Source organism: Ischnura elegans, chromosome 11, assembly GCF_921293095.1.
Source record: "Ischnura elegans chromosome 11, ioIscEleg1.1, whole genome shotgun sequence".
NCBI lineage: Eukaryota > Metazoa > Arthropoda > Insecta > Odonata > Coenagrionidae > Ischnura > Ischnura elegans.
In genome coordinates, this window is record NC_060256.1 from 8762278 (window position 1) to 8776906 (window position 14629).

A 14629-nucleotide genomic window follows, 5' to 3' on the forward strand; every position below is an offset into this window, starting at 1 on the left:
CATCAGAGCGCCATATATATCATTCCCTCCCGCTGGGTTCTCAGGGTCGTTCCTGCCAAATGGTGATTTAGACATCCATCGACGTTTATCGGTCCTTCTCGTATGTTATTATCACCTTCCACCGCCAGAGAAAGCCATCATGCCTTACAACTTCTATCTATACACCAATCAGCCCAACATTCTCGAACTATTTTTTTTCATTCCTCAATTTTCGGAAGGTGCTCATATATTTTACAGGCTGAGACATTTTCATGCGGCCAATATTTAGTTCACTTTATGAGCTGACAAATATGAGGATTTAATAAAACGGGAACATATTCACAGAACTTGAAATTTAAAAAAATATTTTGGCCCCCATTTGATCACAGAGAACAGTTCGAAAGACTTTTGACTTTTATCGGTATAAAATAGATGAGGAATAGTAAAAATATCGCGGTGACCGCGGAAAAGAGCCAGTAAAATTGAAAGGAATTCTTATTTTTTTAACGAGTTAATTGCTAAAGGGATCCAATTTTAGTCTTAGTCATTTTGCTTTCAGTGCTGTGGGAAATTTATTTTCATTTTTGTTTTGTTTTGGAACTGCTATTACCAAATCTTATAGAATTTTATCCGTCGAAATAGCTTCCGTGATTGGTGATATGGGATTAAATATTGAATGAAAATGCTAACTTATAAATTATTTTATTTAATGTGCATATATCCACCGCGACGATTAAGGAAAAAAGTTATCATTAAAATAAAATAAATAATAGTTCTATTATTCATCCAATCAATTTTGCCAAGAATAAAATGCTTAAGTCTTGGCGTCATGGTAAAATAGTTAAAGATTTTGGCTGATAAAAATTGACTGAAAACTTGGATATCTATGGTATGTACCGCAGCAGTGAATTTTGTTTGAGAGCTATTTGCATTTATTCTGAATAAAAAACTGTAATTAAATGAAAGGTGACAATCAGTATTGTGGAATATGAGGGTAATTACAAGATATTTACGATGCTTATTATCGTTGGACAGTCATGTTGGGATAAGATTCAGGCATGGAAGTTCGCTTCACTACATCTCATTTGAATTCCTCAAGTCCAGTTGATCGCCAGTTTAACAGCACATTACATCTTCAAGGTCCAATTTAAGGTCCCATATGCCCAACGAGGTCGTTCACGGATTGTGTTTGTCGTAAAAAAAACAGATGGCGTCGGATATAGCATCATTATGGTTTGCTCTGCGAAAATTACATCACAATTCTTGCAACCATAAAGATGAATGCAGCCTCTGTGAGTAAGGGATCTCCTAAAATGTATTTATTCGATATCCAGATAATTAATTGATCGTTAGTTCTTCCTGGTATTATCCCCACATTTCCCACCTTGAAAAATATTGAGAGGCCTTCAAAATGTGGTGCTACAGAAGAATGTTGAAGTTCAAATGGATCGACCGAGTTAGTAACGAGGAAGTCCTGATAAGAGCAGGAGAGAAGAGAAGCCTCACGAAAACCTTAAAAAAACCTTAACAAGAAAACGGAACAACCTTATAGGCCACATCTTGAGACATGATGGCCTGATGAAGACAATCGTCGAGGGACAAGTGGAAGGCAAGAACGGAAAAGGAAGACCTCAATATATGTAACTAGTAAAGAGAGATGTGAAAGAGAAGAAATACGTAGGTGTGAAAAGATTAGCTGATAGGAGAACTGAGTGGAGAGCTGCGTCAAACCAATCCTAGGATTGTTGATGATGCAAAATATTCATCAGTTCACATATAATTCCGATCTTTTATTTTTCTTTTATCGATGGTGAAGGACAATGTGGCAGAGAAAGATTTTATTACCTTTTCAACACCGCTGAGGTTCCATTTCATTTTAAATGGGTGATATACGCATTTTATTTAATTCATTTGCCAGCATTTAACTCCCATTAGTATGCATTTTGAACATTATTTACGGGAAAGCTCCATCAAAATGTCCAAAATAAATCCCTACCAGGATACGTTTTCTCCAGTTCCGTTCATGTTTCTTTTCAGTCGCAATTTATTTCAGTCCATCATTGATCATGTCTTATCATTTTTTATTTAACCATTTAATCATTTTTACTCATTTCCATAACGGCAAAAATTCATTTCTTCTGTTGTCCGATACACGAATCTCGCAAAGGTAGTTGTGTCTCTGTTGTTAGCATGTGTTGTTGTGTTCGTAGTTCGTGTCTGTTTTGACGACTTCATATGAACTGCTCATTTATTCCCATACCCTATTTTTGGACACAGGACCAGGGTCTTATTTAAATTCAGATTAATTTTATGCTGATATTCTGTTTGGAAATTATAGGGGAGAAAATTCATTTTGTAATTTCGGGTTGTTGTTGATTTATTGAGTCCCAGGAAAAATTTTACTTCTTTATTGTGACTCCTGCAACCTATGTACTACCGAAGATTACTTCTTCCCAGCCTAATAATCATCATTGCTCTGTGTCCAACTACATGCAATTTTAGGATTTGGGCTCCATTTAAAATCGAGGAAAATCATTTTCCATCTCGAATCGGAAATAAAAAGAAATTATCGCATTTTTGACCTTTACATATTTCAAAAAGAAAAATAAGTCTTCGTTTTTTTGTTCCGCTTTTGGCAGGAATGTCAGTCCACGGCCATTGTGTAAATGCAGCCATTGAAAAAAATCGTTCAAATCATCTTTGAGTGTGGCTGTCAAATCACGTTGATCTGGTACGATAAATAGAGAAATAACCTCCTTCACACTTTATCTCTCGTTATTTGTCCAAAATTATGAGATCTCATGCTAAAATTTCTGTTTTTGTTTTTTCTTCATTTTATTTATTTACATAAGCAGACCTAATTTGATTTTTGTAAATTATGAAAATGACAGAATTGTTATTTTTTCAAGTTTTAACAATCACACACATGTTCACTAGCAGCTGAGTATTCTCGATGCGTTATCTGAATGCAATGTAAAATTTTTATCCGCTCGCCAATTTGTCTATCCCCAAACGTGACTAGGTTAAACCACCTATGATTTTAACTACACATAGAAATGTAATTGTATATGAATGCCTGGGTCAGTCGTTATATAAAAGTGCAATTTTGTGCCATTTCGTTGCGAAGCGACTGGAATTTTTATCCTTTACCATTACCTGTCATTGTTACCGACGGGATAATTTTTTCGCTTTTAGATGATCAAGAGGGCAACAATGTGGCAGAAAATCCCTTCGGCCAACATTTTTTCGGTATAAAAATCTGCAAAAGATCCTATTTTAAGCACTCGAGCTACCGTTTTCATATTTTTAGGCGCTTTTCCCTTGCCGATGCGATCAATTTTTACGTTTTTTGTAGCTATCTCGAGATATTCTGTACGAGTGAAAAGTGATTGATTTTTTTCAAAGCACCTCTGCCCGTGGAGCAGTGGTAGATTTTCAGCAGAATGACGCCCGAGGCTCGTATTTGACCTCGCAAAGACCACAAACAGTCCCTCCTTTTACTGCCGTTTTTTTTCGGTTGCAATATCCACAAAAATTGTTCTCCAATAGAGCAGAGCTTAGGTACGTAAAAACTTACCGGCGATGTACCACGGAAGTCTGGTCACCGTTGCGAAATTAACCAATTTCCAACTCACGTCCATTAGTATTTGCTTCTGCACGAAAATATTAATCATCAGAAAATTTTAGTTCATCAATTGTAGCTACCCAATCCAATCATAATCAAATCCTGGCGATTAACTATTTTTTTATTTTCAACAAGAAGGTAGTCATCTGCGATAAATTGAGGGCTGGCTACTCTACCTTAATGTTGATCATTTGAAGTGAAGCACTTGGTATTTGATATGATTATATATTATTATAAATTCTTAAAGGCTGCAAGTCCTAATGATATCGAAGAATATTAATTTTGGTTATCTTTTTACTTCTGAAAGGTTTCCAAAGGTATAATAATTCTCAAATAATATTTTCACTCAAAAATCTATGATTTGAAGCGATAGCAAGTATTGTTTAATATTAATCGTCGTCTGTATGTATCCTGTGTAATTGGTGAACGTCCAACATTAAATCAGAAGTCGGTGATTAATTTGGCAGAATATATCCACTTATTTGGCTGGAAACTTTCGCTACATTTTTAATGACACACTCTTTTTAGTGTTCATTAAAAGTTTATGTAGGGCGTACACGTTAATATTAGAATTTACACAATCGCCGCAAAGGCTAATTTTATACAATTTTGTGCTACGTTTTTTTTATCAGTTTTATGCAATGTTATCCCACCCCATGTTGAGAGTAAACATGATTAGTTCGCATTAAGAATTTATCTCTCCCGAGGAATCGAGTCCACAAAGACCTCAGTGCAGATTAAATTTGACGATTGGATTGCTGGTGGGCAGAGAATTATTGCTAGTCATTGTTTCCTTGGGGTTAGTTTCTTGACGAATTATTTATATTGCAAAGTGTTTTCAAAATAAAAATAAACTCACTAAGGCTTCCTGCTACTGACCTCACATGAGCCGCTAAAATAATGAGTCACCTATCAAATATTTGTCTCATTCGATTGAAATTAATCGTGTGATAAGACTGCGTGCTAGAGGAGAGAGAGGGTCAAACTTCAACAGTTGTCTTTTGTGCTAGCATGAGACACATTTTATTCGTAATAACCGAGAATTTTACCTGAAATCGTTGCTTTTCATGACCATTTTTTGAAAAAAGCAAGAGGTAAACTTTTCTAAAATTAACCCTCTTGTGCACGCATTTATCGCACGTGGAACAATGGTTGTCTGAGCGGAGAAGATGAACTATTATGATCATCATCCTACTCTCATCCAGGCTCTTTTTCCGCGTTTCGAATCGCAAATAGAATTTCAGTTCCGACTAGGAAAGTTATTATAAATTGCTCGTAGCCATGACCTCGCAGTTTTCGCTGTGATGAGAGGTGAGTTTGGAAGAGAGAAGGTGCATAACAGCGTACTTCTTGATCTCCTTGTGCATGCAAGCAGAAGATTTAGACCCATGAATACACATTACGTACCAGTTTTATTATTAACTGAAAGATATCTCTAAAGCAATTGTATGCTCAAGGAGGTGGGTAATCATACACGTTTTTCATCGGAGTGTACTCCAAAAGCTTTTTATAATAATAAGACTCGTTACCAAGGTACTTCCTTGATATACATGTCAAGAATCCATAGAGTTAGCTTTTTCTTTACATTGCCGCTTTATCAAACGAGAAACTGCAAACGGTGGTGGTCACGTTTCCTGCTGGGACAATAGTGAGGTTTGTATGGAGCAGGATTGAATAGATCTAAGTTCCTGCATCTCTCATGCATAAAGCAGCATCTGGAGCCATTAATTAGGCTTTAGAAATTGACATTTTTTTATTTTTCTTAAAATTTGAAAACACAATCGCCTGCATTATAATATAATTTTAAAGCATAAAACCCACTATCGACTTCACTGTGCGGAGCCCATAAAATGATATATAGATATTTTGTGAAGTTCCATAAAAATTCATTCCACCGATATAGGTCTCAACTTATACAGCAATAATAAGATTAATAACTTCTATAATGACTATTTATGTGAAATCCTAGGTCGCTAAAATAAATTTGTGTGAAATTTTACTGTGACTCTATTTATTTTCAAACTTTTTAATATAGTTTACCCTAGTAAAGGAGTGAAATGTTTCTTTTAGAAAGTAAAATTGAAATTATTGCTACCAAAGCAAAATTTTCCTTAGAGAAGAAATTCGAAAAAAGAATTTCTAAATAGAAGCAAAGGCCAGGAAAGGAAAATCATCAATTGTTTTTAGCTCTCGTTGCTGCGCGTAAAGGAAAAACAGGAAAAAGGTTAATTCGCTTGCTGGCTCCGTCTCCGGTCTAATTCGCTTCGACACAGGAGGAAAAGCGAGGCATAAACAGGATTTTAGGAGTGTGTGTGTATGTGGCGCCAAAATAGCTGCGTATCTCTCTTCCTGCCGCTTCCTTCTCTGACCATCCCACGTCCTCTCACTCTCTCTCTTCCTCTATTTCTTTCTTTAAGAACCCCCCCCCCCCCCCCCACGTTAGCACACCATCATTATTATTTTCGCGCGCGCGTTCCGATGACGTCACTGCCGTCGCCCGATCTCCGAGCACGCCAGTGAGTTCTACCGCCCGCCATTTTCCCGCCGCGACCTTTCGCCTTTCTCTCGGCCAGAAGCGATACAGGGTCAAGGGTGGTGCCGAAGGAAATTGAATTCTCTGCGTCTTATTCACCTGTCACGTACAAGTTATCCTCCTTTCTCCTTTTAATCTGCCCGGCCCATAAAGTGCACACTTAATCGACAATGAGTTTGCCAGATAAAGTATTCTGTGAGAACTAAAAGCTATTATCCAACGATGACTTTGCCGAATATGTCATTGATTGCGTGCAAACTGCAATAGCTGTTAGATTTCCGTCAAATACACACTTCAAACTCGATATTATAGTTTGAAACGCAATTACTGGTGATGTATGAGTAAGATATGAGTTAGGAATCTATTTTGATATGAATGTGTTATCTGACGTGGAATTTATCAGCAGTCAGCATTTTTCTCTATAAAAATGTAGCTTCCGAGAAAATAGAAGGGAATTTTTTATATCATCTTGAAATCTTTATGTAATACACCGATATCAAAAAGTGAATATGTGAAAACATTTTTTTAAATATTTTGTTCAAAATTGAAAATATTTCTGTATGAAATAATATTTATCTATTGAAATAAATTTTAAGGAAAATATGGTGGAAAATGAAAGCAAAAATCATAAATTTTACAATTCAATTCCAATTATATGTGTGTGGACAACGAATCATCAAAGTTATAATTCGTAAGCTTGCGAGTTTTAAAAAATTCCATCATTTTTAAGACTTTTGAGTGTTTAAGCCGTGGTTGTCGTATCGAATGCTTGTCCGTCCCATCATGCTCCTCGGCTTATGCATGTCACATCGCCGTCTGCTATTCTCTCTCTCTCTCTCTCTCTCCCTCTCTCTCTCTCTTCCTCTGTGCGTAATATAAATTCCTTAGCTGCATGGGTGGCCACAAAATCTCCCACGCAAGGAAAATATTAATAACTTCCAAATACAGATAAGTTTTAAGCAACAACATCCGCAGATCGCAACGATAGAGTTTTGGCGACGCCGCACTTAATTTCAGAACATTACTATGCAACCATACCATTAAGAAAATGATTCCATACTTTTTGTCCTGAGACAATGCTTCAATATCATTCTCTCGAAACTAAGTGATTTATATAGCTTTAATTAAATTATGAAAATCTGCGACAGGAATCCTCTCTGCTTTATGAATTACTGTCCAAGTTATGGGTACAATGAGGTTACTTTAATTCGTTTAATTTATCTATTTCTGTCTGTCCATTTTTCGCTAAATTAGGGTATTACTTCTCATTTTATCAATTCGATTTCTTCATCATCACCTAAATTTATGAAGTTAACGTCGGCAAACATTTTGCATTTCATTTCACATACCTATACTCCAAGAAATAATTGATTACTATCACAATTTATTTTAAAAAGTATAAAGGCTCACAATTAAGATTACTTATTTGCTCAGTGTTAGTAGATTTCGTTCGTCAGAAAATTAAAAAAAATCTGCTTCATGCTCTCCATGAAAAGGTACATTTTTTGTTGGTTTAACTTGATTATATCGCTGATCGAGATAACTTAGATATCAGATTTAACCCTCTTGCAGTTTCGCATTGCAATTATGCTGAGCATCCTTGTAACTGGAGCAATATCCTACTTTGGTTATCCTTTTTTTCTTTTTAGTCAAAGGCCAATCACGACAGCTTAGATAAATTATTGACGACTGACGACTTTCAAAGATCTTCTGCGTTCGACAGCAAAGGATTGTGCATAGTAATGGCAATCAATGCATCCGTAATGATTGAACGACGAAGTCTATAGTACATAATACAGGAGCATCTATCCATTTTCCTCTCATCCTAAGTATTCCAGGTACCTTGCACTTTTATCATGTGTTGGAAATCCTGAGCGAAGTCGCACTTTTTACCTCATGGTTGTCGCATGTTCGCCAAGGCCTTTAGACGATGCGAAAAGTTGCTTCGTTTATTTAAATATTGAGGTCAGAGGCAGAGATGCCCTAAGGAGGGCAGAAGAGGTTATTGGAATTTCTGGAGTGCAGCACATATAAATCTATCCATCAGGAATTAACGGTGTGAAATTAATTCATTAATTTGTAGACGTATCAGCGATAAATATCGGCTAATTTAGTGGCTAAAATTAAATGTTTGTATGTACGTATTTTCTTATGAATGGTGAGTTGATATTAATACTGTGGTAATTGGCGTGGCATTAATTCACTTGATGGAAAAATTTAGCGTATGAATTAATCGTTACTCTTTACCCCCTTTAGTTTCCACTACTTCGGAATAAGCACCATGTTTATGATCCCACTGCATTCCATAAATTATCGAATCTATGCATACACCTTGCTTTCGTAATAATTACCCATTATTAATTTGTTTTCCCTACTTCAAAAGCATTACCCTGTACAACTCCAGGTGAGAGTAGTTCATTACGAACTATCTCTAAGCGTTTCATTGACGTATGCCCTGAATTAGTATTAAATTATCTGTGAGTGCTAGAGGCACCAATTATATCAGACACATCGATTGTTTACATTTATTGTTAACGTAAGAATGACCTCATTAATTCGAAGTACCACCCTGATAAATATTTATCGAGGTATCTAATATTATGAAAATGAAAAACCCGTTTAGTAAAGCTTTTTCGAGTTTATTTTGTAAGGGATGTTCATAGGATGAATTTAATTTTGGGATGAAGCAGCAATTTTAGTGAGGGCAGTCTTTCAGTTAGACGCATCTATTACTTCAAGTTTTACATGACTATTTTTAAGGTGTTTGATTTACCCGAACTATTCCTTGACTGAAATGTAAATTTACTGAAAAAATTCCTCCAACAACTACGGCTACTTAGAAGAAAAAAAAACTCATCAAAAGTAAGGAACTGGTTCAGGTTTAATCTGGTGAAATTGTAGCATATTAATAAAGCAATTTTTTTCACAACTTATTTTATTTCATTTCACGAGGTTTCCATGCATTACACATGTATTTAATTTAATATCATCTTCAGGTCACTGAAAGATGGAACTAAATGTATTGAAATCTATCCGAAAATGGAATAAAAGTAGCTGTGGAAATTTCCAGGGTGACTTTTAATGTGTAAGTAGCAAATCAATTTCAGTTTCCGAGAGGGAATTTCAACGGTTGCTCGTCAGTCGCTTCCTACAAAGGCTCTCGGCCCAACTATTTTCTCCGCCTTGCCCGCTTGGACCCATAATCCACCCACTCTTCCTGGGATATATGTTTCGGCTTTCGAGGTCACCCGGAAAAATACATGACATCACCGCTGCTTCACGGGGTGAATTTCTTAAATCGAGTGCCGAGTGTCGCCATGGCAACTGAAAACGCAGACGCGGCACACCGATGTTTATCCCCTACTTCCGAGAATATCCTCGTGTGGAAGAACAGAAGACGAACGCTACTGCGTGTGAGTGTGTGTGTGATTACAATGCAAGTTGCCGGATTAAGAAAGCGCCTCTATAAAGTGCCGCACCCAGGCAAAAAATCCCCATTGCCTCACGCGCCTGTCCATGATCTGTTCTGCATTAACCTTCGGGCATACATACCAATGCTATTTAGACTTGACAACCATAAACACGGGCATGCTTCCGTTTCATGATCCTGCCGGGACGTTGAAAATTCAAGACGTCTTTGTTTTGAAATTTATCCCCAGCAAGAGGATGGGGGACACGCGATGCCATGTATTAATGCTGAAAGGAAGCTATGCGGATGTGCTATGTACAGGATTCTAAATGTTTTCTTCATTACAGATTCCCATATTTACCCCTTGAAAATTATTACGCCCGCATATAAAGATAGTTAGTGCCATAATAAAAATGAACTAACGCATTTTAATTCAAATCTGGCAATAACCATCAACCAAAAACTATAGCCGAAAAGTTTTTAAAAAGCATATTGTTCTATTAAATTATGGTGACCCATGTATCATTTTTTTTCCCCGATTAACTTCAGAACTTAATGCTATTACGTATTTAAGAGTTTTGATTAATTTCATTCTATGCTATGCATGTAGAGACAAATTTATTTGGTGAAATTGACGTAACTTGCGTTTGCCATAGTTACATTTTAAGCAGGCAGCGGCTAAATCAAAATTATATCTAAATGTTTGCACCGTCCAGCTGTATATTTCGCCATCCTATCTTTCCATGTAAACATTAAATTTAGGAATGCATTCAGTTTCTGGGTCATCTGGGTGAGTGTCTCAGTGAGAGCTTCGTGGAGCTGAAATATCGGTTACGTCACAGAGGGCGCGAAGCCTTCCACACTCGGCGTGATCCTAATTTGCATGGAATTATCGAAGGGCGTTTTGTTTACTGCGGAATGGAAGACAAAGAAGATGTGATGAGTTACGTGCGTCTGGAATGCTACGTCATCTTTCAACTCGCAATTTACCGATGAAAAACTGTCGTCGAAGGTTGTGTGGAAGACACCGTCCGGAAGTTCTGTGAGAGAAAAATCACTCATCGAGATGGAAGCGTTGAGGACGACGAAGAATAATGGCAAGCCATTGGAGATGTTTATTTTGCGGTTGTCGTCAAAGTGATGAGTGAGAGGCTGGAAGGAGAGGTCGGGGAAGATGAGAAACGGCAAAACGCAATGTAGGCTAACTGATAGCGTCAATGGCCATGACTGGTTGAAGACTCGAGATTGGATCGGTTTTTTTTAGCTTCGATTACATTTTTTTTAAAGTGATTTAAGGAAAAGTAGTCGCAATTCAACGGCATATTAATTTTTGCCTCTTCTATAATATGATCAAGTGTGGAATTATAAGTCAACAAAAGTACCGGTGAATTCGTCCATGTGTGATAATATTTTCTACATTTACATTTATTTTTTCCCCGTCAAAATAGTTCCCATTAGTTATTCTGCACTCGTTCGTGCGCTTCATCATATTTGAATTGAATGTGAATTTGAATTTAATACTCCAACCTTGAATGTACACTTTTTTAACAGGACAACACAAATGGAGCTTTAGGTAGCTCCAATGGTTAAAAAAAAACCAGCATGGGAGCTACCATCTTAAAAAATTAATTTCACGGCAGACCAGAAACAAAACGAAAGTATATATAATTTTTTGAAACATTATCACTATGAAACATATATGTGACAATAACTTACAATAAGCAAGAATAAAGTATAATATGTGCACAGAACAAAGTTAATTTCTTTTTCCTCCTTTCACAAAAATATAAAAATAATATATAATAATATGTATATTATTCACAAACATCAAAAAGATCATCCTTATCACCATGGGACAACAACCAATCTTTGGCCTTTTTACAAAAGTTATTTATACTCTTTAACTCTTTGATCAAACAAGGTAATTTATTAAAAATCTTCGGCCCCAAATAAAGAAATGATCTTTTAAATAAAGAAAGATTAGGCTTAGGAACTAGAAAATTTACATTCCTACGTAAGTTATAACCATGCTCGGTTCCAGAAATTGCTGGAAAACTACCACTTCGCAAAATAAAATAACTTTAAAGTTTTATAAACAAACATGTACCTTAATGGCAATAACTTAAGACTAACAAATAGGGGGTATATATAATACGTTACGTATGAATATTGATTTGGGAGTGAGGCAGACATGGTACCTTATTACACAGGGCTTATTTAGCCCAACCGGTTTCGACACTTGCTGTGTTGTACCCTTGATAATGAACCGGTTGAATGTTAATAAGCCAAATAAATCTGTTGGTTGAAATAAACGTTGTGTTGAAATTTGTTATTAATCCCATTATAATGGCGAAATCATACCAAGGAATCATTGCAGAGATTCATCGCGAAAAGAGCGAAGGTGTGGGTGGGTTCGCGGAAGGGCTGAAGTCCGTTGCGTGATTTTTTATTCCGAGTGGGCGTACTTGCGCAAAAAGAAAGGGAGAGTGAAGCGGATGAAATGGAGACGTCAAGGAGGACGGAGTGAGACGTAATGCTGAACGGAGTGTGGAGAGAGAGAGTGCGTAAGCGTGTAAAGGAATGGAGAATTGAAGGCGTGGGTCGCGGAAAGGAAGAACCAGGCGCAGCGACTCGTGTGGCTTGATTTAGTATTCCGGTCGGAGCGGCTGTTCTCTTCGGGAGGGTCCATCGGCGATCCAAGGTGGAGGGTTGGAGCGGAGGGTCGTATGGAAGGAGGGTTGGAGTTGGTTGCTGACGGGAGGGGGAACGCCCACCGTCCATCCATCCGTCTTCTTCCGGACCGCCGCGAAATTGAAGGAGCGGTCAGTGGGAACAAGAATGAATGAATCGACACTACACTACGCACTCAACGTTTCCCATGACCAAAATATCATGCTTATAAATATTACACCATCATTAGTCCGCTTCAATCCTTTCTAGCCGAGAGGTCCTTCTGGAGAAGATCGAATTTCAAGATTTGTGCTTCGAAAAAAATGTGAAAATTGTCTACTTAATCATTATTATCGTAGCAGGTACATATTTCGCAATTAAACTTTACAGCGCAAAAGAACAATTAGTTTATATCTTTCCTGAATAGAGCTGAAAATGTATCAAATTTTGATGTACTTAGAAGTAACATAGGGTTAGAATGGGTTAAGATATTTTCCAAATTTGATATTTCATATTAAAGATAAGCATCCTTTTTCAATAATTTATGTTTCTACTTCAGACGAAAACAATTTGGATTACTAACTTTTAGTTATAATTATAAATATGTCAATAATTTAAGTAAATGCAAAAATTACTTACTTGATTACTCCTGATTATGTGAGTCAAATAAAAGTTAAAAATTAAACTAAAAAGGGAAACGCCTTTACTTTGCCCGAAGTTTGATATCTGTACCACAGAATTATTGTCTCTCTGTAATAGTAGTTATGAGCATATTGATTTAACATTAATATGATGTCTTTTTTCCTGGTAAAAGAAACGGCATTGGTAGGATATGGTATTTCGCGGGAGTTAGAATTCTACGTCGACTAAAGGGTGCCTTAGTGTCCGTGAAGATTACTATGCTGAAAAGGTCGGCTGAATCACTTACCGCCTTGTGCGAGACACGAATATTAGTTTATTTCTTATTTCGTGGAAAATTTTCGGTGCCTTTTATCTTTGATGATGTTTTCTGCTTGAGCGTCTGGCATTGTCACCGTTACGTGCCAACACTCTTACATTCGCCATCTTGGTGAATTGAGCATGTATTTCACTGACTTTTAATGTTTTTGCATGGATAACATCTGATCATTCAATTATCTCAGTAAATAGATATTGAAAGCGAGGTCAGAAAATAAAAAAAATATTCATTATTTATTTAATGGCGCAAAGCACACCGGTTTTAATCGTAGTCAAGCAATGAACACCTTTCAGCCTTGCGAATTCCATACATAAATTATTCTGACTTTAGTATTGAATTCTTGCATTTTTCATTTGCATTTCATTTGTAGTGATAAGTGTTCGATTATTAAAAAAAAACTTGATCTACTGAAATAATATAAGGCTGTATTCCATTTAGCTTTTTCCCTGGGAAATATTCGTGAAATTTTCAAATTTCATGAAGTAATTTATTTTTCTGTTTTTCGTCTTGCTAAATGTTTCAGCCTCATATTTCGCCCTTCTGCCCCCATTCGTAACACCCACACGACCCTTTCACTTTTTCCCCGTCTACTTGTCGTCTTCGAATCCCAACGAATACTTTATTTTCCTCTCCTTCCGACTGCATACGTAGCTTTTTCATGCACATCGATTTTCATCTCGGCACAAAATGTAATAATTTGCTTCTATCACTCATTAAATTTGCCTGTAACTAGGCATACTAATATTTTTTTAAAAAGACAATTGAATTATCGGGAATAATATTTGGGCTAATTTTATTTTATTAAATTCAATTGTTAATCTTTCGAGACATGGCATAAATTTCGCTATCGTTCGATAATGTAATGAAATATTTTCTGAAAAAAAAATGAAAATTTGATGTAAAGTCAATAATGATTTTTGATTAGTATTAATGTATCGTGGTGAATCCAATATTTAAAAAACAAGTTTTGGTGCGATGTGTGTTACCTTAATTTCTGTCAACTTCTTTGCTTAATAAATATAAGCTGGTTATAGTATATGTTTTATGCCTGATGCTGTTGAATACAAAATGAAATACCGCATTTCATAGTACTGTAATACATTGTGTACAGTAAACATTGCATCGTAAGCAAGTTTAAAGTTTCAAGCTTATTATATCGTGTTATCTAATGTAGGCAACATTTTGGTTTGATGTAGGTATTTTTATGGGGACTTACTATTTTACTATGTCAAAATATTTCACATACATTTTGCCATGTTTGCGTCATCGCAGGTAAGATGTTAACATAGATACTTCATAAACGGCTGCTATAATTTTCACGGTATTTCTTGAACATTAATTCTTAGAGAAACCCTTTGTAAAAAGGTCCCAAAAGTTATTGGTACATATTAAGGCATCATTCTGGGTTAAATATTTGAAAAACAAACTTGTATGTAACTATGCATGCTTAGATAC

At 36.3% G+C, this 14629-nt stretch overlaps 1 protein-coding gene across 1 annotated transcript in view; it reads left to right on the forward strand.

Moving 5' to 3' along the window:
- Positions 1-14629, forward strand: part of LOC124168519 (papilin) — a 452639-nt gene that overhangs the window by 348118 nt on the left and 89892 nt on the right.